General features: G+C 45.6%; 1 protein-coding gene across 1 annotated transcript in view; it reads right to left on the bottom strand.

Annotated features, from left to right (window-relative positions):
• LOC125115732 (uncharacterized) overlaps positions 1-26,589 on the bottom strand; it is a 136,476-nt gene that overhangs the window by 106,552 nt on the left and 3,335 nt on the right. The window contains exon 3 of the transcript XR_007132163.1: positions 22,671-23,665. The gene's annotated coding sequence lies outside the window, so the exon portion shown is untranslated. The remainder of the gene's footprint in view (positions 1-22,670; positions 23,666-26,589) is intronic.

The following is a 26,589-nucleotide window of genomic DNA, read 5'->3' as shown; positions in this document are numbered from 1 at the left end:
AATTTTTCAAATTAAAAAGATTTAGCATACCAGGTGTTAGTGAGGATATGAAGGAAGTGGAACCCTTAAACATTGCTACTAGGAGTGTACAATCGTACAAACACTTTGGAAAACAGTTTGACAGTCTATTTAGAAAATTAAATATATACCTAGTATATCCAGCCCACTCTCACATATTTGCCCAAGAGAAAGGAAAGTATAGGTCCATATAAAGACTTACAAACAAATATTTATAGCAGCTTTACTTTTAATAGCCAAAACCTGAAAACTAGTCAAATGCCCATCAACAAATGAATGAACAATTGCTGTGTTAAAAGAACAAAGAACCAGAGTTCCCGTCGTGGCTCAGTGGTTAACAAATCCAACTAGGAACCATGAGGTTGCGGGTTCGATCCCTGTCCTTGCTCAGTGGGCTAAGGACAGGGCGTTGCCGTGAGCTGTGGTATAGGTCGCAGATGTGGCTCGGATCCCACGTTGCTGTTGCTGTGGCTGTGGCTGTGGCCGGCAACCATAGCTCTGATTCGATCTCCAGCCTGGGAACTTCCATATGCCACGGCTGCAGCCCTGAAAAGACAAAAAATAGAAAGAAAAAAAAAAGAACCAGAGAGACAGATACCCGTGTTCCTAGCAGCATTATTCACATAGCAGAAAAGGTGGAAGCAATCCAAGTGTCCATTGGTGGATGAATGAATAAACAAAATGTGGTATATATGTGCAATGGAATATTATTCAGTCTTTAAAAAGGAAGTAAACTCTGATGTGTGCTACAACATGGAAAACTGAGCACACTACGCTAAATGAAATAAGCCTGTCACAGAAGGATAAATGCTGTATGACTCCACTTATATGAGGTACCAAAAATTGTCAAATTCACAGAGACAGCAAGTAGAATGTAGATACAGGAGCTGGGGAAAGGGGTAAAAAAGTTACTGTTTAATGGGGACTGAGTTTCAGTTTTGCACGATAAAGATTCCTGTTGATGAATGGTGATGATGGTTATACAACAAAGAGAATGTACTCAACATGACTGTACTGAACTGTACACTTAAAAATAGCTAAGATGGGGAGTTCCTGCTGTGGCTCAATGGCATCAGCGGCATTTTGGGAGCACTGGGACACAAGTTCGATCCCTGGCCCAGCCCAGTGGGTTAAGGATCCTGTGTTGCCGCAGCTGAGGCTTGGGCTGCGACATCAATTCAGATCTGATCCCTGGCCTGGGAGCACCGTATGCTTTGGGGAGGTCAAAAAAACCAAAAAAGCCAAGATGGTAAATTTGACGTTATGCGTATTTTACCACCAATAAAATTGTTTAACTTCTTTTTAAGTGCCAGGAAATAGAAGAGATTCCTTACAACTTGAAAGAATTCTAGACAGCTTCTTGGAGGAAGTGTCCTTTGAGTTAGATCCAGGAAGGAGAGTAGGCTTAACCTAGAGAACAGGAATTAGTTATCCCAGACAGAGGAACTCAAGCAGAGGCAAGGAGACTGCAGGGGGCTGAAGGGTGTGGGGTCAGGCAGCCAGGAGGGGGGCACCTGGGACTGAAGGGAAAAGTAGGTTGGGCGCAGCCCATGAGGGCCTCCCAGCCTCCGTTAGAGAAGAGAGACATCTGTAAACATCAGCGCTGTGTGAGCCAGACCCACAGCACCATGGCTCCATCAAGACGCCCATTCGGAAGGGAAAAACGTGGGGTCGGCTCTGGACAGTCATCAAAAAATAAACATGTCCCTGGACAGTCAGGAAACGCTCAGTGAGGCTGTGTCCAGGCGGGGCTGTTTGCTTATTTGTGACTTTCCTGCTTTCCATCACCCTGTCAGCGGCCACGCTGCCCCCATCCTGACCCTGACACCCGGTTGGTCAGCCTGGCCTCAGTCATTGGCTTCAGAAGAAAACCGGTCCCTGGGAGGGGAAGGAAGGCAGGAGGGGCAGCGGGAGTGCACGTGCAGCACCAGCTGTGAGTGTGTGTGTCAGAGTGCATTTGCACAAACTGGTCTAGCAGCATTGTGAGTGGCAGAGGGTGTGAGTGGATGTATTTGTCCAAATGCGTATACGTGGTCTCTGTGTACATGTGAAGGCTGATGCATGTCAGTGTGTGTGTGTGTGTGTGACTCCATGCGTGTGCAAAGCATCAGAGTAGATGAGGGCCTGGGAGAAGCAGGGTGGACTCTAGGCCCAGATGGGCTGAGTTCAAATCCAACTCGGGCAAGTTCCTTAGCCTCTTTGTGCCTCAGTATCTACATTTCTTAAATGGGAAAAATAACATTACCTATCTCACAAGGTTGTGCTAAGTATTGAAACAAATCCATGAATAAAAAGTACTTGATCAGGGAGTTCCCACTGTGGCTCAGCAGAAAGGAATCAAACCAGTATCCATGAGGAGGCAGGTTCGATCCCTGACCTTGCTCAGTGGGTTGGGGATCCAGCAGTGCCATGAGCTGTGGTGTAGGTCACAGACATGGCTCAGATCCCACATTGCTGTGGCTGCGGCATAGGCCGGCAACCATAGCTTTGATTCGATCCCTAGCCTGGGAACTTCCATATGCCACGGGTGTAGCCCTAAAAAGAAAGAAAAAAAAAAAAGTACTTGATCGAATGATGCCAGTATATAGGAAGTGCCTAATAAGTGCTAGCAAGTGTTATGCATACATATACCAGTGTGTGTGCACAAGCACACGCCGGTGTGTGTTGGCGTGGGTTCAGAGTATAACGATGTGAGCATCTTTACAGTGAATACCCAGTGCGGGTGTTCTTGAGGGCACATGTACCAGGATTTGGGAAAAAGCAGCCTAATCAGCCAGGTGCTGGTGCCCCAGGTACCATGGCCAAGCCTGGCACCCAGCGCTGAAGAGCCCAGGCCCTGCCTCCCGATGGAGGCGAGCAAAGCCTCTGGGCAGCTCCCTCCTCCTCAGCCTGCTCCCTGGGCCGCCTTCTTCCTGCCTTGGGCTGCTCAACCCTCCTTTGTCTTTCCATTTCCTCAGGCTGCAGGAGTGGGGGTATTTTTTTCTATCAAAGGCCCTTGGCCCCCAGAAGAAATCAAGCAAGGGTCAGATACAAAATCAACTTAATCTGGGGGCTGTTTTTCCTTGAAAAATACCAAAGGCACTCAACATTTCTGCTTTTTAAATCAAGAATAATAAGTGGTGCCAATTCTTTTAAAAAAAAATGGTCCTCAACTTCATATTATGTGAAATTGCTTTCTAAGGGGTAAAGCACTTTACAGATGTGAGGAATTCTTCTCTCTGGGAGGCGCAGTGCACCCCACCAGGGCGGGGGAGGACCTAGTAAGTGGAGGAAGGCAGATGGAGAAGAAAAGCTGTGAATGTGGCTCTGAGAAGGTCATCCCAGATGCAACCTTCAGATCCAGGCTGCAGCGGGGATGTGACCAGTGGTGGGCTGACCACAGCTTCCTGTTCTTGAACTGCTCCAACTCTCAAACCTTTAGAGGTTAAATCTGAAATGGAAACAGTGGGCTTTGGAACCAGGCTGGCCTGGATTCAAATCCTAGCCCTGTTCTCACCAACAGGGCTGCTACGATAAACACCATGTTCCTGGAATTGTGCAACCAGGTGTGTGAGCTGGGCTGTAGTGAAATGACAGGTGACCCCAAAAGCCTATGTCTATGTTCTCTCTGAGCACCTGTGAGAATTCCCTCATCCGGCAAAAGATCCAAATAAGGATCTTGAGAAGAGGAGCTCATCCAGTACTATCCAGGTGGCCCTAAATCCAATGACAAGTGTCCTTATAGAGGCAGAGGGAGATGAGAGACCCTCAGAGGAGAAGGTAATGTGAAGATGGAAGCTGAGGTCTGAGGGGGGATAGCAATAGTTCCTTCCTCTGGGAATTTTTTTGAGGACTAAATAATGAAATGAACATACAGCCAGCTATGGAACTCGGGGATTCTGCTTTAAGACTTGAGTTTGATGTCTGCCTCTGGGCCCTCAAAGTATGATTCTCTGCCATTCTCACCTTCTGACTCCTGGCAACAGTCTAGAGCTGCCTGGCCCCTTGTCTCTAATTGTCCATCTATAACTATTCTCCCCCTTCTTCCTTTCAGGAGCAGCAACTGCTGAGTGTCAGCTGCACACACAGATCCCCAGCTAGAAACTTCATTTCCCAGACTCCCTTGCAGTGAAGCCTGACCCTCTAAGTTCTGACCGACGTGATGTTCCAAGAAGTGATGTGTGTCCTCAGAAGGATGCAGCCTGCCACCCCCTCCATCCTGAAATCTACAAGGAAGACCCGTAGAGGCCCTTCCTCAGCCAGGCAGATGAGGACCCCTTCCAGAGACATGCTAGCCACATGAGCCTGAATTAATTAAAATTAATGATATTAATTAAAATTAAATAAAATTTGGAGTTCCCGTTGTGGCGCAGTGGTTAACGAATCCAACTAGGAACCATGAGGTTGCAGGTTCGGTCCCTGCCCTTGCTCGGTGGGTTAAGGATCCGGCGTTGCCGTGAGCTGTGGTGTAGGTTGTAGATGCGGCTCGGATCCCGCGTTGCTGTGGCTCTGGCGTAGGCCAGTGGCTACAGCTCCGATTCAACCCCTAGCCTGGGAACCTCCATGTGCCGTGGGAGCGGCCTAAGAAACAGCAAAAAAATATATAATAATAATTAAATAAAATTTAAAACTCAGTTCCTCAGTCACTCTAACCATACTTCAAATGTTCCGTTGACACATGGGGCCAGCGGCTACTGTACTGGACAGCGCGGGTAGAGAAGAGTTCCATCATCACCGTAAATTCTACTGGACAGCACTGTCATGGCTGTAGAGCAACAAGACAGAAGGATCTTGGGTCCTTAGTCAACTCTGAAGAGCACAGTCACCCTTCAGCCTTCTCTGCTTCAACTGCCTATCTCCTTATCTTTTTACAGGAAAGCACGAAATCCTCCACCTTTATCTGTCAATGCAGCCAAACCAATATCCCAATAAATACTTTTCTTTAATCAATCCCTTTTCCATTTAAGCTAAGGGCAGTGTCTGTTGCTTGTAGCAAAGAATGTTGCCTGATGCCAAAATAAGTAAAATAAGAAATGTAGAAGGGGGTGGATGACATGGTCTGGGAGAGCAGCTGTGTACACTAAGACCTCGGCCACTCTGTCCATAGCCATGGGACCCGGCTGAGCTCTCCAAGTCATGCAGTGCTGGGCCAAAAGCATGCACACGATGTAAAAGGGGATGTCCCTCCCCACAAACACGGCTAGGCTTATTCACCCACAGGCAATGGCTGAGGCAGGGAATCGCCAAGCTGAGCCATATTATAGCAGCCAGGAAGGACTCTTCAAGGACCACTAGGGTGGTGTCAGAAGGACTCAGGAGCCAATGGAAGTGCTCCCACTGGACAGATGGGCAAGTTGGGCATCAATAATAAAACTAACAGCAGTGGATTGAAATGCACCCAATATGTATAAATCTATAAGTTCATCATGACACTGAAAGGAAACAAACAAACCCAAGAGGCTGATAGGAAACTAACTTGTTCTTTTGAAGACTGGTAAACAGAAGGACAAATCTAGCTTTATGCTGCTGTTCCTCTATGAACTGTACCACTGAAACCAAATAGTTGATGAGGAGAACTTCCTCTCTGCTAACAAATGAAGAAGGAATAATGATAGTTTTTGCAGCCCTTTACGAATTTATGGATCTAGGCGTTGAGTATCACAAAAAGAAAGACAACCAGACACTATGTGTCTCCTGATGAAATAACATACCACCACCACTGAGGTAGCCTCGCCAAAAACAGAAATTTAAAAAAATGAATCTGATCAAACCTCTAGACCCAACTTCCAGTTTTCCATGAAACTGAGAGTCCAGAGGAGCTTGCTAAACATACCATTGGGAAATTCAGGCTCTGAACTCTTCTGAACAACAATCCAGTTTCTTCACCAAATCAACTTCAAAAGAAAAAAGAAAAAAAGAGGAGGAACATGGTTTAAAAAAAGACTCAGAGGAGTTCCCTCACGGCTCAGCAGGTTAAGGACCTAGTGCTATTACTACTGTAGCTCTGGTTACAGCTGTAGCACAAGTTTGATTCTTGGCCAGCATATGAAAGTCTCCAGGCCAGGGATTCAATCCAAGCTGCAGCTGCGACCTACACCACTGCTGTGGCAACACCAGACCCTTAACTCACAGCACCAGGCCAGAAATCAAACCCACACTGCAACAGAGACAATGCCAGATCATTAACTCACTGCACCACAGCTGGAACTCCTGTGTGGGCTTATTTAGACTCTGACTCAGAAAAACCAAATTTTTTTAAAAATATGGTCTTATGGTTTTAATGACTGGATTGAATATTTGATGATCTTAAGGAATTACCATTAATTCTTTTAGGTATAATAATACTATTTTCAGATGTAATCCTTTGATGTGTGAGGTTTGCTTCAATATAATCTGAAAAGGGCAGAAGTGAATGGGGATTTAAATGGAAAAAAATAGTGATGAATTGATAATTGTTGAAGTTGGATGATGCAAACATTTTACCATTCTCTTTCTGGATACTTAGAAATTTCTGTTTGACATTTTCTTAAAGAATCCTTTGGTATCTTTAGCTGAAATCTTAATTTTAAATCTTCTAAAAATTTTTTTTAAATAATTTGCTGCACACAAAACCCCACAGCACAAACCAAAACAACTGGACCAAGGCAGATTTTGGTTTCTATTGCCTTTCCGTCACCAGCCAACCCACCGATTCCAAGCCTGTCTCATGATGATTTTATCACAAGGAGCTCAATCGCCTTCCCTGCCACTGGGTCTTTTTGTTATTGCGTTAGTTTTCTTTTTCTTTTTGGCCACACCCAAGGCATGTGGAAGTTCCTGGGCCAGGGATCAAACCTGTGCCACAGCAATGACCTAACCCACAGCAATGACAACACCAGATCCTTAACTTGCTGTGTCACCAGGTAACGCCCATGTTAATGTTCTAATAACTGCTTTATTGAGTTGCCAGTGCTTTATTGAGGTATCACATGATTCACACATTGAATGTGTTCAACTAGGAGTTCCCCTCATGGCGCAGTGGAAACGAATCCGAGTAGGAACCATGAGGTTGCATGTTCGATCTCTGGTCTCACTCAGTAGGTTGAGGATCCCATGTTGCCATGAGCTGTGGTGTAAGTCACAGAGGTGGCTCAGATCTGGCATTGCTGTGGCTGTGGCATAGGTCAGCTACAGCTCTGATTAGATCCCTAGCCTGGGAACCTCCATATGCCGCAGGTGCAGCCCGAAAAAGACAAAAAGAAAAAGGAAAAAAAAGAAAGTGTTCAACTCAATGGTGTTTGGTAGAGTCTCAAAAAGTTGCAACCATCACTACAGTCAGTTTCAGAACATTCAAAACATTTCATGAACACATGCCCAAAGTTCTCAATACCTTCGCATCTTACACAAAAGGAGTCGGAGCCTTGATACTTTCTCTCCCAGAAGATTTCTGCAACAATTCATGCCAGTTTTTCTGCCATGACACAAATGATACAAGTACCATGTATCATTTACTCTATACACACACACACAGACACACACAAGCAGAGTTAAGTGCCACCCCACCACAGAATGACCATATTCCAAGCCCAGGCTCAGCATGAGAAGAGGCCTGGAGGCATAGAGCTGTGAGCACATGGGGTTGACAGGAACCCTTATGTCATTAAGGGGTGGAAGAGGAAGCGGGAGATGGAGAAACCCAGGCGGGGCCGAGGAGACTGGACCCAAATGGGCCCCTGACGCTGTAGGGGCTGCAGGTGCCCCTGCTCAGAAGGATGGGCGCCTCCCCCTCTGCCCTCTTCCCAAGCGGAAAAGCCATCACCACCCCTTTCCTGTCCTCCTGCCCCACTCCGGACGCCTGCAAATCACACAAGCCACTAAGCCAGTCCAATCACACCTTCCAAAGCGGTAGTTTCCTCTATCCAAAGACAAGAGATGTTTCCACTCAGGCAGACAGGCCGGGAGCCCTTTCTCCTTCCCCATCCTCCCTTCCCAGAGAATCAATCTTCTTAAACCTTATCCTCCCAGAGACCATCTGGATGAAAACTGCTCAGGAAATTTAGTCGGGTACTAAGCCCAGCATTCTCATCCATCTTGCCCTGTCAGAGCCCAGCACTCTGGCCTTAAAGAATCCTTATAGCTGGGGCCACCAGAGGGCTCCTGGCCACAGCAGCAAGGCCTGCCTGCACTCACAGCTACACCTTCCAGACATCTTAGAAACCATAAACCACCTTACAGCCTTATCCAGCCCTCATCCTCCCTCTGGACGCTTGGTTCCACTCTGCTGTGCCATCCAATTGTAACATCAAGAGAAGTGGTGTGCTACAGCAAGAAGAATTCACAGAGACTCTGGGCTGGGGCCTTGCTTTGCTGTGTGACCGTGGCCAAGTGGCCTGACCTCTCTGATTCTCAGTATCCCCATCAGGAAAATTATGGTTAATAATGCCCACCCTAGAGAACTGTGATAAGAACTAAATGAGATAATGGACTTTAAAATTACTTTCCTCCTCATTTTTTCTGCTCTGGCCTTCTTGTTGTTCCTCAAACTCTAACCATTGCCCCACCTCAGGGCCTTTGCACTTGCTATTCCCTGGAAACTCTTTCCCTAGAGATCCAAAATCATGGCTCACTGCCTTCAAGTCTCAGCTCAAAATGTTACCATGTCAGGAGTTCCCGTCATGGCGCAGTGGAAACGAATCCAACTAGGAACCATGAGGTTGTGGGTTCGATCCCTGGCCTCGCTCAGTGGGTTTAAGGATCCGGGGTTGCCGTGAGCTGTGGTGTAGGTCGCAGATGTGTCTCAGATCTGGCGTTGCTGTGGCTGTGGCATAGGCTGGCAGCTACAGCTCCAATTGGACCCCTAGCCTGGGAACCTCCATATGCTGTGGGTGTGGCCCTAAAAATTAAAAAAGACCAAAAAAAAAAAAAGTTACCATGTCAGAGAGGCCTTCCTGGACCAGACTATCTAAGACAGAAACCGCCTTCGTCACCCACCACCACCCACCACCCCCTTTCCTCTCTACTCTTTACCCTGCTTTCATCTTCTTCAGAGCCCTACCCTCCCCACTGGAAAATAAGTGCAGTGAGGGCAGGGACCAGGTCTGTTTTATTCCCCAGTGTTGGGACAGTGCCAGGCATAGAAATCACTCAATAGATATTGTGCCAATGGAGGAATAAATGGCTGATTACATGAACCAGTGCCTGGCCCATCGCGGGTGCTCAGAAAACAGGCGTTATTGCTGTTACTAATTTGGGGGTGCTGAGAGAGGCATAAAGGGGCCTGGACTGTGGGGAACATGTGGGGCTAAAAAGGAGAGCTCAGGTGAGACTCAAAGCTACCCGCAGCCTGTCCACGGGCCAAACATCACACCCACACCATGACATCTGGCCAAGGCAGGGATTTGCAGTCAGAAAGCTGAGGAGCCCTGGAGCCCCGCCCACTGCAAACCTTGCCTCCAGGGTCCTCTGGGAGCTGGGTCAGAGGGAGGTAGGGGATTGGAATGGGCCTGGTCTTGAGGATGGACAGCCCCTGCCACCCACATGTAGATGGGCTGCCCAGCCAGCCCCAGCAATGCAGTGGAGAAGAGGCACTCTGTCCCCACAGGGAGCTGGAGCAGCAGAAGGGACTGGTCACTGAGACTGTGGTGGACACTCAGGCCAGGTAAGGAATAGGCCAGGCCCAGGCATAGGAACCAGACGACAGGGTCATGAGTCTGTAGCCCTGAGCTGTATGCCCAGTGTCTGGAGTTTCCCAGTTCAGAGCAGGCTGGGCCCCAGAGTTATAGCAGAAAGAGCAGATCTGTATGGAAAGCCCAGCTCCATCCCTTTAACTGTATGACCTCAGACAAGTCACTGAACCTCTCTGAGCCACAGTGTCCCCATCTGTCAGGTGGAAATGATAATATCCACCTCAAGATGCTCATTAATAATAATGAGTTACCATTTATTAGACTTTGCCAGTGTTACATTACTGTGCTACAGTGTTACATTATCTCCTTTGATCCTTAAAACATCCCTAACTTGATGTATTTCTATTCCTCCTTCACGGAGGAGGAAACTGAAGTTCAGAGAGGGTAGTGACCAGCCCAAGGCCACACACTGAGAGATTCAGAGCAAAACTGGACCCAAGCCTGCTGGTTGTAAAGCCCTAACCATCATCAAGAGGATGCGCTTAAGCCCCCAGCACCTGGCTGGGGACACCCAGATTTCCAATCAAGGTGAATTTTCTTCCCCATCCCTGAGCTTCAGGTCTGGAGGCAGGTGAGCCCAGCTATGGGGACTGCAAGGTCAGGAAGCCAGGTGGCCCTTCGGTTGGGTGGATGCGGCAGCAGCAGCAATGACCCCCATCTCACTCCCAGCCAAGCACAAGCAGCCCAGGCTGGCTTCCTGCTCCCAGTAGGTTGTAAGACCCCTCCCCAACAATACCTCCTCCCCAGCTCAGGCAAGCTGGGGTCATCCCAGCAGAGGAAGTACAGCCAGGTCAGGCCTGCCCCTTTCCCACAGCCCCAGAGTGACCCTCCACTGCCTTTCCACTCAACTCTGGACCGAGAATCCCCAAGGCCCCCACCCAGGGCCCGTAGGGTTACCCAGCCGTCGGTGTGGCTCCCTTGACAGGGGACAGCCTAATTCACGTATGACCCACACCAATAAATCAGGGAAGGGCGGGGGGGGGGTACATTCATAAATCCATATCAAACAGCCTCCAAATTATGACAGATGACATGGCAGTCATAAAATTGCACAAGCAAAACTCACCAAGTCATTAATTTCATGGCCGTAGAAAATAAACAGACACATTTTTCCGCGGCCCTAATAAATTTTTAAAAACTCAAAGAATGGTCCATCTGCTTCGAATAATTTTTAATTTCCTATTCTGTCTCATTCCCATTAGCTATTCCACTGAGATATTTGCTAAATTCTTTCATTTACCTCCTCCCATCTGTATTCAATTACCCTATTCCCAAATAGAGTGAGTTTTTGTTTCTCCTAAGCACGGGACAAAATACCCCCGCCTGTACGTTAAAGCAAATGTTATGTGTGTTTTATTATCTGTTAGACCGTATGAGTCATTCTAACTCGATTGCCTGTGCGGAAAGGCTTGGAGAGCAATCTGATTTTGATGTTTTCTGGCTTGGGTGGAAAACACCTGCCCGATTCTCAAAGCTAATCTATTAACGTGGTAAATGCTGTAGCAGATGTTCCTGAGTGAGCAAGGGGCCGTGCTGGGCTGTGACCGGGCCCAGAGTGTCGGGCACGTAGTGGAGATCAGAGGCCAGCAACGCCAATGGGGCCCGAGCTGTCACATTTTCCAGCCGGTCCCCAGGCTCTGGCTGCCTGGTGACTTGCCACTGCCTCCCAGGGCTCTCAGCAGCCACTCAATGAGATGCAAGGACATTTCAAGGTCATCTGGTTGACCCCTACCAGACCCGGGCCTTGTATAGGAGGGAGACTGAAGCCCAGAGAGGAGGTGTTATTGCCCAAAGACACACAGCATACCAGAAAGGGGGAACATCCTTAGAGGCTCTGGTGGGTGCAGGGAGCTGAGACTCATTCTATATGGAGATGAGGAAAGGAATTCTGTGAGCGCCTTTCCCACCAGTGCCTGCCACCTGAGAAAAGAAGACCACTTAGGGTCTTTTCAGTCTATAAGTCTTTGCATGGCATCTTTCCTCATCCTGCAGGAACTGGGCCAGGCCTGCAACAGGTGGGGAGGAAGACTGGGAAGCGAGCAGAGGGGCCAAAGCCTTGCCCGGGGGTGGGTTGGTTTCAACGCGGTGGTAACCACAAAGGCCCAGGAAAGTGGGCGGCCAGGTAAAGCTGCAGATCTGGGTAGAGTTGGCGGTCTCCAAAGCCTCTGAGGGCACAGCGCAGGTAGCTGCGCTGTGGCTGCCCACCTCCCTGCAGCCCTCATCATTTTCACGCACGTGGGTGGCTTCTTACTCTGAGCACCTACAACACTGCCTGAGAGCCTTCTCCGGCCTGGGATTGTGTTCAGTAAACCCTCAGGACAGGCCAGAGGGGCAGCGATTTGACACCCCAGGAGTAGCCCTCACAATGATGACTGGAGGTTGGTGTATAAATACCCCAGCTTCCTCCCCTCTTGGCTAGAACAATTCTAAGACAATTCCATACCGGTGATTCTCTACCAGGTGCAATTTTGCCCCCCAGGGGACATGTGGCAACATCTGGAGACATTTTGGTTGAATGGTTGCTACCAGCATCTAGTGCATAGAGGCCAAGAAGCTGCTAAACATCCATCCATGCCCAGGACAGCCCCCAACCAACACTAATTATTCGGTCCCAAAATGTCAGTAGTGCAGAGGTTGAGAAACCCTGTTCTCCACCCTCCTGCAGAGGTCTCCAGTGGGACAGGTCCCAGATACCCACAGCAGTAACCTGCTCATTTAGGCACTCTCCTGACTTCTTTCCCCTCCCCAGACCCCTTCCCCACTCCCCTTCCAGAACTTTCTGGGACCACCTCCCACAACTGCTTTCACACAATTCCTCACCTCAAGGTCTGCTTCTTGAAGGACCCAGCCTAGGATTATGCATAGTCATGATAATCATGATGACACCCCCAAAAGGGTCTTGAAGACTTGAGTTCCTATTTCAGTCATCTACAGTCTCACCACACCCATTCGGTCCCAGTGACACTCACTCTGAGTGTAGCTTCTCAAAGACACATACATGGGGCACACCAGACCAGCTTGGTTAGGAATGCCCTTTGGGAGTTCCCATCGTGACGCAGTGGTTAACGAATCCGACTAGGAACCATGAGGTTGCAGGTTCGATCCCTGGCCTTGCTCAGTGGGTTAAGGATCCGGCGTTGCCGTGACCTGTGGTGTAGGTTGCAGACACGGCTCGGATCCTGCATTGCTATGGCTGTGGCGTAGGCCAGCAGCTACAGCTCTGATTCCACTGCTAGCCTGGGAACCTCCATATGCTGTGGGAAGTGGCCCTAGAAAAAGCAAAAAAAAAAAAAAAAAAAAAAAAAAGGAATGCCCTTTGGTTCTACTCTCATGGACTCACTGATTGGAAATATGCTTACACTGTAAAGAGATGTAAGACCTGAATACAGATTCAGTGCCATACCTGTCAGAATCCCTGCTGACTTTTTTTTTGTAATCATGCATATTTTAAAAATCTTTTTATGAGAGTTCATTTACATTGTTCTGTCAATTTCTGCTGCACAGCAAAGTGACCCAGTCATCCATCTATACACACTCTCTTTCTCAGATTATCTTTCATCATGTTCCATCACAAGTGATTGGACATAGGTCTCTGTGCTGTACAGCAGGACCTTGTTGCCTATCCATTCTTTTTTTTTCTTTTTGGTCTTTGTAAGGCTGCACCATGGCATATGGAGGTTCCCGGGCTAGAACTCAAATGGGAGCTGTAGCTGCTGGTTTACACCACAGTCACAGCAACACGGGATCTGAGTTGTGTCTTGCAACCCACACTACAATTCATAGCAACACCAGATCCTTAACCCATTGAGCGGGGCCAAGGATAAAACTCACGTCCTCATGGATACTAGTCAGGTTTGTTACCACTGAGCCATGACGGGAACTCCGTCTATCCATTCTTTTTTTTTTGTCTTTTTTTTTGCTATTTCTTGGGCCACTCCCACGGCATATGGAGGTTCCCAGGCTAGGGGTCGAATCGGAGCTGTAGCCACCAGTCTACACCAGAGCCACAGCAACTCGGGATCCGAGCTGCGTCTGCAACCTACACCACAGCTCACGGCAACGCCGGATCATTAACCCACTGAGCAAGGGCAGGGACCGAACCTGCAACCTCATGGTTCCTAGTCGGATTCGTTAACCACTGAGCCACGACGGGAACTCCCGTCTATCCATTCTTAATGTAACAGTTTTCATATATTAACTCCAGTTTTCATATACTAACAGTTTTCATATACTAACTCCAGCTGACCTCTTTGTAGATAGTGGCAGGCCAATTCTAAAGTTTACATAGACTTACAAGGGGCCAGGAATAGCCAAAACAATCTTGAGAAACAAGAACAAAGTATGAGGACTCACAGTTCCTGATTTCAAAACTTGATACGAAGCAACAGTAATCAGGATGTGGTACTGGCACAAGGAAAAATATATAGATCAATGAACTAAAATTGAAAGTACAGATATACCCATGTATCTATGGACAACTGACTTCTGACTAGGGTATAAAGACCATTCAATGGAGAAAATATAGCCTTTTCAGCAAATGATGCCAGAACAGCAGGAAATCCACATGCAAAAGAATGAAGTTGAACCCTTACCTCACACCATATACAAAAATTAATTCAAAATGGATATAAGATCTAAGTCTAAGAGCTTAGACATGACCCCAAAAGTATGAGCAAAAATAAGAAAAATAAATCCAAAAATTGAACTTAAAATTTAAAACTTTTGGGGCATTCCCTTCATGGCTCAGTGGTCAATGAATCTGACTAGGATCCACAAGGATGCGGGTTCAACCCCTGGCCTTGTTCGGTGGGCTGGAGATCCGACGTTGCCATGAGCTCTGGTGTAGGTTGCAGATGTGGCTCAGATCCCACATTGCTGTGGCTGTGGCATAGGCTGGTGGCTGTAGCTCCAATTTGGCCCCTAGCCTGGGAACTTCCATATGCCACAGGTGTAGCCTTAAAAAGCTGAAAACAACAAACAAACAAAAAAACTGAAAACTTTTGTGGTCCTATGAGCACCATGAATAAAATGAAAAGACCATCCACAAAGAGAGAAAATATTTTCAAATTATATATGGTAAAGGACTTATTAAGTATCCATGAATTTAGAACTATTTTCTCCTGATTAATTTAAATTTCATACAGTGACCCTCTATATCGCTAATGATGCCCTTTTGCCTTAAAGTCCATTCTATCTGATAGTAATATAACTATGCCAATTTTCTTTTGGTTTACTATTTTTCTGATATTTTCCTTACAATTTTTAATCTGTCCTCATGTTTTAGACATGTCTCATCTAAGCAGCATTTTTTTAAATAGAAGTATAATTTAAAATTACAATGTTTATTTCTGCCATACAGCAAAGTGATTCAGTCATACATATATATACATTATTTTTAAAATATTCTTTTCCATTATGGTTTAATATAGGATGTTGTATATAGTTCCCTGTGCTATACAGTAGGAAGTTGTTGTTTACCTATTCTATATGCAGTAGTTTCATCTGATCTGCTAACCCCAAAAATCCAAATCTATCCTTCTAGCTATTCTTTTTTTTTTTCTTTTGGCTATGCCCATGGCATGCAGAAGTTCCTAGGCCAGGGATTGAACCCGACCACAGCAGCAACCCGAGCCATAGCAAGGACAATGCTGGATCCTTAACCAGCTAGGCCATCAGGCAACTTCCTGGCTATACTTTTTTTTCAATCTAGTCTTATGGTATATGAATTTTAATGGGAGAGTTTGATCTATTTATATCTATAAAGCTTACAAATATATTTAACTCATTTCTATGATCTTATTTTGTTTTTAATTTGTCCTGCTTTCTAAGGATTATTTTCATTTTCTGTGTTGCATTGTTTGGAACTGATTGAGGTTTTTTTTTACTCATTCATTTTTCCTCCTTCTACTGTATAGGGGTGAAGCATTCTATTTCCTATTTTTTATTGGTGACTCAGCATTTTCAAGTTATTACCTAACTTAATTTAAGTCTAAAGTTAATAATCAATGTCTTACCCCTCACTTGAAAAATGCGAAGTACTTTGAAAGCTTTAATTCCATTTACCTACAGTCCAGGCTTTTAGATCTATCTCCCGTTTAACTCCACAGAATAGACAATGTTTTGGACAGTCAGTGTACTTGTTTGGATTTACCCATATTTTTTACTACTTTCTCAATTCATCACAGCTTCTTGTATCTGAGACTTTTTTCCTGAGATAATTTTTCAAGTTTATCCTTCAGAAACTCCTTGAATGGAGGTCTATTGTTTAAATTTTCTCAGTTTTAATAAATAGGCATTCCTTTTATCGCTCTTCACATCACTGTGGTTTGATTTTGCTGTTGTTGTTGCTCTTTACAAATTGAAGGTTTGTGGAAACCCTGCCTCAAGCAAATCCACTGAAGCCATTTTTCCAACAGCATCTGCTCACTTCGTTATCTTGGTGCCATATTTTGGTAATTCTCACAATATTTTAAATTTTTTCACTATTACTATATTGCCATAGTGATCTGTGATCAGTAATCGTTAATGTTACTACTACAACTCACTAAAGGTGAGTTACTTAGATGATTAGCATTTTTAGCAATAAATATATATTACATATATTATTTTTTTGCTTTGTTTTTTAGGGCTGCACCCGTGGCATATGGACATTCCCAGGCTAAGGGTCCAATTGGAGCTACAACTGCTGGCCTACACCACAGCCACAGCAACACAGGATCCAAGCTGCTTCTGTGACCTACACCACAGCTCACAGCAACACCAGATCCTTAACCCCCTGAGCGAGGCCAGGGATCAAACACGTGTCCTCATGGATCCCAGTCGGGTTTGTTAACTGCTGAGCCACAAAGGGAACTCCCTAGCAATAAGTATGCACATTTTTTGAACATAATGCTTTTGAACGCTTAACAGACTATAGTAAAAACAGATCTTTTATATGCACGGGGAAACCAAAAAATTTGTGAGACTTGCCCTGCTGCAACATTTGCTTTATCAAAATCATCTGGAACTGAACCTGCAAATCCACGGTAAGCTTATAAGTGAAAATGTCTTTATTTCCACCCTTTTTCTTATTTTTTACATGTTCATTGAGATATACTTCACATACTATAAAATTCATCCTTTGGAAGTGTACAATTCAGCTTTAGTGTACTATTTTTTTCTTTTATTTTTTTGACCACGTCCACAGCAAGCCAGGAATCAAACCTATCTCACAACAGTGACAATACCAGAGTCTTAACCCACTGAGCCACCAGGGAATTTTTTTTTTTTTTGGTGGGGGGCGCTTCAGCATACAGCAGCTTAATGTGGGATCTCAGTTTCCAGACCAGGATTGAACCGAGGCTGCAGTGCTGAAAGCACTAAATCCTAACTACTAACTACTAGACCACCAGGGAACTCCACTTAGTATATGTATAAGGTTTTATAAACATCACCACTATCTAATTCTATAATATTTCACCACTCAAAAAAGAAACCCCATGCCCATTAGCTGTCACTGCACATTCCACTCCAGCCTCTGGCAGCCGCAAATCTTCCTTCTCTCTCTATGGATGTGCCTATTATGTTTTATATAAATGAAATCATACAATTTGTGACCTTGGTGTCTAGCTTCTTTTGCTTAGCTTAATGTTTTCAAGGTTCATCCATGTTGTTGCCAAAATCAGAACTTTATTCCTTTTTATGGCAAGTAATACTCTACTATATGGCTATACCATATTTTGTTTATCTGTTCATAAGTTGGTAGACATATGGGTTGTTTCCACTTTCTCACTATCATAAATAATGCTGCTGTGAACATTTGTGTACAAGTTTTTGCATGGACATATGTTTTCAATTCTCTTTAGTACATACCTAGAATCTGTTTTAATTCTTTTTACAAATGAAAGTTCTTGAGCCAGGGATAGAATGTGAGCTGCAGCTATGACTTAAGCCACAGCTGCATGAATGCCAGATCCTTAACCAAGCACTGTGCCACAGCGGACACTCCTATACTTACTCTTAAAAGATAAATTATCTTTTAAGAAATTATTTAGTCTTATTAGGGACTGGGATATGCAGGCCCTAGTTGGTATGACTTTTTTAAAGTCCTTTAAAGTCATTATTCTGTCATTCATTGTTATTATTCATACCATTATAACTAATCACCATTAGATTAATTTCCTTTAATTATAGAAGTTGTAAACAACAAAAATTTATTTTCTTCCTGGTATTTTTAAGATCATTTCTTTGTCTTTGATATTCAATTTGATATGATGTATCTGTATATGGACTTTTTATTTATCCTTTTAGGGATTCATTTGAATTCCTGAATCTGAAGATTCTTTTTTTTTTTAATAATCATAGAAAATTCTCGGCCACTATCTCTTCAAATATTACATCTCTCTCATTATTTCTACAATTGCTTTCCAAAACTCTGATTAGACATATATTAGAGCTTAACATTCCATCATCTATGTCACTTAACCTCTTCTTCACATCTTCATTTTTCCTTCCTTCTTTGTATTTTCATTTTTCCTGGATCTATCTTCCAGTTTACTAATTCCCTCTCCATCTGTGTCTATTCTATTTAACCATTCCATTGAGTTTTTAATTTCATATGTGATATATTTAAATTCCTAGAACCTCTGTTTTGTTCTTTGTCAAAACTGCCTGGTCATGTTTATGATCCTTTGCTTCTTCCTTGTCTTTCTTGTGCCATGGAAGCTCAAGGTATGGAACGTTAGGCTGCCCAACAAGGTAGAAGTCTTCAATATGTACAGCAGTTTCATCAACATTTACTTCCCTGGACTGATGTTTACAATTTGTTCCTGACCTCTCACAATTCCCTTTTTTTCTTAGAGACTGTTCCATTAACAGAAGAGAATTTCAAAAATATTTTTTCTAGCATCCTTAGATGTTTTGTAGCTGATATATCTGTAAACCTTTCATCACCATATAGATTTTAAATCACTTTGTTCTTTTTCCAATATCCATAGTTTCAGAGACTAACCATTAAGCACCTACTATGTGCCAAAAGTTGCACTTCAGATTCAGGGAGAGCAAGAAAGAGCTTATCCCTGCTCTCAGGGTTGCTTACAGTCTATGGAGAAATCAGACACTTAACCAGGCAGCTGCAGCCCACAGATCATCAGTGATATGATGGCATAGGTGTTAATAAACATGACCATGATGAGATATATGGAGGACAGGAACACTCTAATACTCACACTGATTCTCTTTAAGTAAATATTCAACATTTATTTAAGGGGAAGGAATACCTTACAAAAAAAACTCAGCTCTTTGCCTACCTTAGAAGGCATTAGGGAAACTGTCTGTCATTATTCAAGCACATGTTATTACTGGAACATAACCTTTTGCGGGGAGGATCCAGCCCCCACCCCCAATCCCAAGCTATTTAGAAAATCAATTATTGCAACCACATACAGTAGCCTCCTAGAGGGATGTTCTGGTAAACAACATTTCCACTGATGTTTTACTTGCTTCCCTAACCACTCCTTAATTGCGATGTTCTGAGTAACTACTGCAGCATAACAAATCACTTGAAAACCATGGCTAAAAATGATAACTATATATTATGGGTTGAATTATGTCCCCCCAAAAGATATGTTAAAGTCCTAACCCTTGACTCCAGAATGTCATCTTATTTGAGAAACAGGGTCATTGAAGATGCAATTAGTTGAGATGAGGTAATACTGGAGTTCAGGAGCCACTAATCAAATGTGATGGTATCCTTTGTAAGGGGGAGATTTAGAAACAAAGACACAGGGAGAACACAATGTGAAGATGCAGGCAGAGGCTGGAGGGATGATCTACAAGCCAAGGTATCCTTCTCTTCTTCCTTCCTTTTGCCCTCCTCCTCCTCAACTTCTGCTTCTCTCACCCTCTCCTTCCATCCCTCTGTCTATTTTTGTCTCTAAACTCTTTCTCTCTCTTTCACTCTAACCTCCCACAGGGGCCAAGTATTGTTTAGAGCCAGAATCGTCTCCAAAATGATTTAATTTTCCCCTTGAATCTGCTCACACTCATTCAGAAAACCCCATGAAGGAATATACAGTGAATACCTGCCACCTCCTTCTCCTCACTCCACCAGGGACCTTTCCCAAGTCACTAAGCTGAGACCTAGAGTGGGATGGATAAGGAAAGAATGACCAAAGGCCAGAGTGGCAAGAGAGGGGATCTACTCCCAGTGGTCAAAATGCACTAGGACACATGAAGTGAAGACAGGAATTAAATCCTCATCAATAATCAAAGTTCTGAAGTTCCCATCGTGGCTCAATGGAAACGAATCCAACTAGTATCCATGAGGATGCAGGTTCGATCCCTGGCCTCGCTCAGTGGGTTAAGGATCCAGCATTGCCATGAGCTGTGGTGTAGGTTGCATATGCGACTCAGATCTGGCATTGCTGTAGCTGTGCCTTAGGCTAGCAGCCACAGCTCTGATTCAACCCCTGGCCTGAGAACCTCCATATGCTGCAGGTGCAGCCCTAAAAAGACAAACAAACAAACAAACAAAACAAATCAAGATAATCAAAGTTCCTCCCAACCTGAAAATTCCATCCCAAAAGCATGCTCCCACTTGCCAGCTACATGATCTTAGCTATGTCAGTTAACCTCTCTAAGACAAAAATAATAATCCCTACTTTAAAAGATTTTATTATGACTCAACAAGATAAAGGCTTGATTTGTCTCCCAAGGCAACAGAAATAAAAACAAAAATAAGCAAATGGGACTTAAACCTACGAGCTTTTGTACAGCAAAGGAAATCATAAAACAAAAAGACAATCTACAGAATGCTTTGCAAATGAAGCAACCAACAAGGGCTTAATTTCCAAAATATACAAACAGCTCATATAACAGTATCCAAAAAAAAAAAAACTCAATAGAAAAAATGGACAGAAGAACAAAACAGACACTTCTCTAAAGAAGACATACAGACAGCCAACTGACACATGAAAAAATGGAGTTCCCATTGTAGACCAGAGGGTTAAGACCCAACTAGTCTCAGTGAGGATGTGGGTTCAATCCCTGGCCTTGCTCAGTGGGTTAAGGATCCAGCATTGCCACAAACTGTGGCATAGGTTGCATATACAGCTCAGATCCAGTGTCACTATAGCTGTGGCATAGGCCTGCAGCTACAGCTCTGATTCAACCCCTAGCCCAGGAACTTCCACACACCACATGTGCAGCCATAAAAAGAAAAGGAAAAAAAAAAAGCTCAACATCACTATTAGAGCAGTGTAAATCAAAACTATAATGAGGTATCACTTCACACTGGACAGAATGGCCATCATCAATAAATCTATTTTTAAAAATGCTGGAGAGTGTGTGAAGAAAAGAGAACCCTCCTACATTAATGGTAGGAATGTAAATTGGTATAACCACTATGGAAAGCAGAATGGAGCTTCCTTCAAAATCTAAATATAGAACTACCATATGATCTAGCAATCCCACTTCTGGGCATATATCCAAACAAAACTGTAATTCAGAAAGATACATGCACCCCTATGTTCAAAGCAGCACTATTCACAACAGCCGAGACATGGAAACAACCTAAATGTCAACAGATGAATGGATACAGAAGATGTGGTATATATACACAATGGAATACTACTCAGCCATAATAAAGAATGAAATAACGCCATTTGCAGCAACATGGATGGAACTAGAGATTCTCAAACTAAGTGAAGTTAAAAAGACAAATACCATATGATATCACTTATTCGTGAATTCTAAAATATGATACAAATGTACCTATCTACAAAATAGAAACAGACTCACAGACCAGGAGAACAGACTTCTGGTTGCCAAGGGGAAGGGGGTTGGGAGAAGGATGGAGTGGGAGGTTGGGGTTGGCAGATGTAAGCTGTTATACATGGAGGGGATAACAACAAGATCCTACTGTATAGCTCAGAGAACTATATTCAATGTCCTGTGATAAACCATAACGGAAATGAATATTTTTTTAAATCTATGTATTATGTATAACTGAATCACTTTGCTGTATGTACAGCAGAAATTAAGACAACACTGTAAGTCAACTATACTTCAATTTTAAAATTTTTTAAATTTTAAAAAGGCTGTTGATTTGTTTGGAATGTTTTGCCCTGCAAATAACAGGAAGTTAACCAGGGCTTGCTTGAGCAATAAAGATACTTAATTATTTTATGTCCTGAGATTTAGAGACAGTTTTCAGGTTTTGTGCAATGACTCAGAAATACTATTGAAAACCAGTTTCTTTCTATATTTCTGCTTCACCACCCATAGCTTGTTGTTAACACCTCATGCTGTTTCTTCATGACTGAAAGATAACTGCTGCAGCTCCAGACATCACATACCATATTCAAAAAAAAATTATGAAGAAGGGAAGAGATATAGTAAAAATAAGCACCTCTTCAGGTGATGGACTCAGATAATCCAAGCATCCTACCCTGAGAAATTCTGCCCTGCAGCATGATCACCTAATATGAAATTCATTCTAATCTCATATGTCTTTGCATTTTGAAAAAGCCTTCAGAGAAGAGACCCCAACAGCAGGATTTCACGTACACGCAGGGCTAGGTAGGGGAGGAGAAGTCTTCCTGGCATCTCAGGTCGTATCACAGACCTTCAGAGCTGGACGAGTCCTGAGAGAGGGCCACCCTCTCACCCCAGCCGTACAAAGAAATGGAGGCCCAGGGTGGAGAAATGACTTCCTCACCATCATACGGGAGAGCCAGGGCCAAGGACTCCTGCTTCTGAGCCTCTCTTAGCACTCAGAGAGGAGACCTAAGAAAGAAAGGCTCAGACCAGGAAATGCAGCTATCTCAGGAGGGTTCCCCAGAAGCAGAGCCTGGGTTGGGGGTTTGCACTCAGATGATTTACAGGGAAAGGCTCTGAGAAGGAGAGTGAGGAGACAGGATGGGGAAGGGGTAAAGGCTGAGCCAGAAAGTGGTCTCAGCTGGGGCCGAGCCACAGCCTGGTCCCACCGAGACTTCTGGAGCTTGAACAGCATCACAGAGTTCATCCTACCTTGAGGCTTGGGGTGGCCTTTTGCACCACATCAGCCGGTCACTGGCCACAGTCTGCTCAGGTCGTGCAGTGTGGGGCGGCCTTGCGGGGCACGGCCCTCGTTTGGCTGCGAGCTCATCCCCAGCGAAGGGGCAGCTGGGAGCCATCAGCAGCAACCTCCTACAGCTGGGGGCCGGGGAAACCATCAGGTTAGAAGGAAAACAAGCAGGTCTTCCTGGAGCCCCGAGTCAGACCCAGCGTCCCCAACCACAGTACACAGCATGCAGGGGTCTGTCCCTGCCAAGACCCTCAGTTTCCTGGTTCCTAAAATGGGTATGCAGGACCAAAGGGTCGCTGGGTTCCTTTCCAGCTCTGCATGTTCAAGCTCCTGGGGTTCCACTTTCGCTTCACCCCAAAGTTCCAACTGGACAGTCCCTCTGCCTCTAGACCCCTGCCTCCTCCAAGCAGCTGAAGAACCAATGAGATCAAAGTCGGGTCATGACTCCATCAGGCCTGAACCCCACGAGGTGGGTGAAGGCAACAGTTTCTCGGCGTGTGTACATCTCCAGCCCCAGTCGACCTGGGGAGTCAGTATTTCTTAAAGTGTAAGTACCGAGACCACATGGGGTTGTCAGTAAATTCATTACCCCATTACCAGACCTGAATTATTCAGCGCCTCAGGAATGTGCCCAAGCACAGTCGATGCCGGATGGATGGAGTCAGGCCCAGGGCATGGTTGGTGCTGGGGTGATGGATCTGGCCCAGAGAAGCTGGCAGGGCTGACAGGCACAAGGCTGCCTGGCTGGTGGGGCCTGGGCTCTTGGTGTTCCTGGGGCCCAGGGAGAGGGTTGTGCACAGATCCACAGTCCTCCTCACCCGGCAGGAACTCAGCAGAGTGTATCTTTGGAGGCCCACCTGCTCCAAAGGGCCCAGGGACAGGAGATCCAGGCTCCACCTCTTCCTGGCTGTGTGACCTCCAGCAGGTGATTCACCTCTCTGAGCTTCAGTCTCTTAATCTGTAAAGCATAGGAATGATGCTGAATGTTCTCAGGATCCACTCTCTATTTTAAGTTTAATAATAATAGAACTGATTATTTTTTCATTGAACATATAACTCTCTGTAATAAAGACTTCTTTTGAGGAGTTCCAGTAGTGGCGCAGTAGTTAATGAATCTGACTAGGAACCATGAGGTTGCGGATTCCATCCCTGGCCTTGCTCAGTGGGTTAAGGATCTGGCGTTGCCATGAGCTGTGTTGTAGGTCGAAGACGCAGCTCAGATCCTGCATTGCTGTGGCTCTGGTGTAGGCCAGTGGCTACAGCTCCGATTCGACCCCTAGCCTGGGAACCTCCATATGCCACGGGAGCGGCCCAAGAAAATGGCAAAAAGACCCCCCAAAAAAACAAAAAACAAACAAAAAAAAAGACTCTTTTGAGGCTGAAGCATGGTCCTGTGACTAAGAGCTGGTCAAAGAGATGCAAGTAAAGTATCCTGAAAACCGGATTGAAAGTGTGATGGCTTGTGCTCAAGCAGTCATTTTGTTCAATGAGGAGATGCCATATGATAAGGATGGCAGCACAGCAGAGTAGAAGCCTGAGTCTCTGTTGGCCATGGAGCCTCCTTACCACTTCCAAGTTACATCTACATAAAATTGAAATCAAGTTTTCCCTTGGTTAAGTCACTGTTCTTTTGGATTTTTCTGTCTCTCATAGCCAAATCAACCCGACCTTACTGAGCAAGTCCAAGGGTGAAATGAGATATTACAGAAAAAGCAGCCACTTCAATAGGCAGTTCCTCTAGGATACTTCAGTGCTTGAGAACTAGAAATCCTGAAACCATAAAATCTGGGCTCAAATCCCAACTCTACCACTTACAAGCTGTGCAAATTTAGGAAAGTTACTTAACCTCTCTGGGCTTCAGCTTTCTCATTTGTAAGATGGGGATAAAAGTGATGCCTTCCCCCGACAGGGTTTATGTGAGGATTAAGCGAGTTAATATGAAATTAAGAGAAATGACTTGCACTCAGTAATTGCTATGTAAGTATCAGCAGTTAGTATCTCATCCGTTTATATCTCGGGACACTCCCTATGTAACTCAGGGACCTGGGTGTCTGTAACATCTCCCAAAGCCCCATCTCAGTCTAGATTCTCCCCTCAAGGTGGCTGTGCTCTTGGGGCAGCAATGCCAGGGGTGCTCTGAGTTTCTACCACGGCATGAACAGCTTTGCCTTGGGGGAGAGGACCCCAATCTGAGCGAATGGGGTGGGTTGCAGAGCCTGGGCTCCGTGTTTGGAGTCCACAAGAGGGACTGCTCTTTGGAATCTGGATGAAGCTCTTACTCAGGAAGAGAAAAAAAGAAACAAAATCCTGTGATAGGCTCTGTACCCCGTATCTCTCTGCTCTGGGCCTCTGGGGAGTGGATTAGATTGGAGGTTACAGCTCACCCACCAGCAGCACAAAGACCAATATGCAAAAGAGTGAACCTCTGTGGGTTTGAGACAGCAGGGACTGGTGGGGACTGGGGCAAGTGTAGATGTCCCATGGGGAATGAAGGCAGGTACCACGCAGCACCAAGCCAACCTGTTTGCCGCAGAATGGGCCCAGTACTGTCAAAACTTCTGCTCTCGGAGTTCCCGTCATGACGCAGTGGTTAACGAATCCGACTAGGAACCATGAGGTTGCGGGTTTGATCCCTGGCCTTTCTCAGTGGGTTAAGGATCCAGCGTTGCTGCGAGCTGTGGTGTAGGTTGCAGACGTGGCTTGGATCCCGCGTTGCTGTGGCTCTGGCGTAGGCCGGTGGCTACAGCTCCAATTCAACCCCTAGCCTGGGAACCTCCATATGCCGCAGGAGCAGCCCAGAGAAATAGCAAAAAGATTAAAAAAAAAAAAACCAAAACTTCTGCTCTCTCAAAAGAAATGGGAGTCAAATCTGCATTCTTTGTTACATTTGCTGATTGTTCAGTGTTGGCTCCATTCAAACAAGCAAAACCTTGATCAAGGCAAACAAAATATGTCCCCAGGCCAGCTCAGGGGCTGCCAGAAGTAAACAAGCACTGAGAGGTGTCCTGTGCAATGCAACCAGAACCCTTGAGTCCCAGGCTCTGTGTCCAGATGTCTGGGGGGCGGGGGGAGGAATGGGCATAGCTTGAGTGTGGGTGGGAAAGAAAGGGGCTCATCCTTCCCAGGGAGGTGCAGGCTCTGAGCTGGACCCGGGGAAGGTAAGCCTAACCCCTCAGCTGCCTCCCCACCTGGATTCAGGATGGCAGTGAGGATGGATGGAGGCAGGAGTGGCCCTGTGACCCCAGGTGACACCATGAGTCCCAGAGCGCCAGGTTCTTCCTCTGGAAACAGACGGGGGCATCCTCAGCTTGGGCACAAGGCAGGGACCCTTGCGGAGGCCCTGCCCTGAGGCGGGGTTGGGTCTTGGCACCCAGGACTTTGGAGACGCCCAGGGATATCTGTGTGTAGACTGGCCTGCTGATCCCAACCCTTGTCTCTGACCCACAATAGGGCTACATATCCACACCCTCTGCCATGCAACCTGGCAGGGCCACCCACAGAGGGGGGAGGGTACACACTTGCCCCCATGCGGACCTTGGCCAAGTGACTTGGCCAACATCAGCAGACCTGACCAAGGCAGAGGCTTTGAAAGCACAGTATATGGTTGGCCTCTTGCACCCATGCTGCCCACCAGGAAAGAGTGTCCCCAGGTAGCCACTCATCTCAGAACAATCTGGACACACAACCCAAAGCAGATGCAGCCCAGCTGACGCTGACCCAGCAGCGAGGAAAGTGGGTGGTTCTCTCAGAAGCTGCTGAGACTTGGGGCTGCTCCACAGCATTGTTGTAGCAGAAACCTGACCATGAGGCTGGGAAGGCGTGGGCACAGAAGCTCCCACCCCATCAAGTCATCTACTGTCGCAGAAGCCCCTGCACCTCCGG

Source organism: Phacochoerus africanus, chromosome 15 (assembly GCF_016906955.1).
Source record: "Phacochoerus africanus isolate WHEZ1 chromosome 15, ROS_Pafr_v1, whole genome shotgun sequence".
Classification (NCBI taxonomy): Eukaryota; Metazoa; Chordata; class Mammalia; order Artiodactyla; family Suidae; genus Phacochoerus; species Phacochoerus africanus.
Note: the sequence above shows the minus strand (reverse complement) of the source record. Positions and strands in the feature narration are given on the sequence as shown.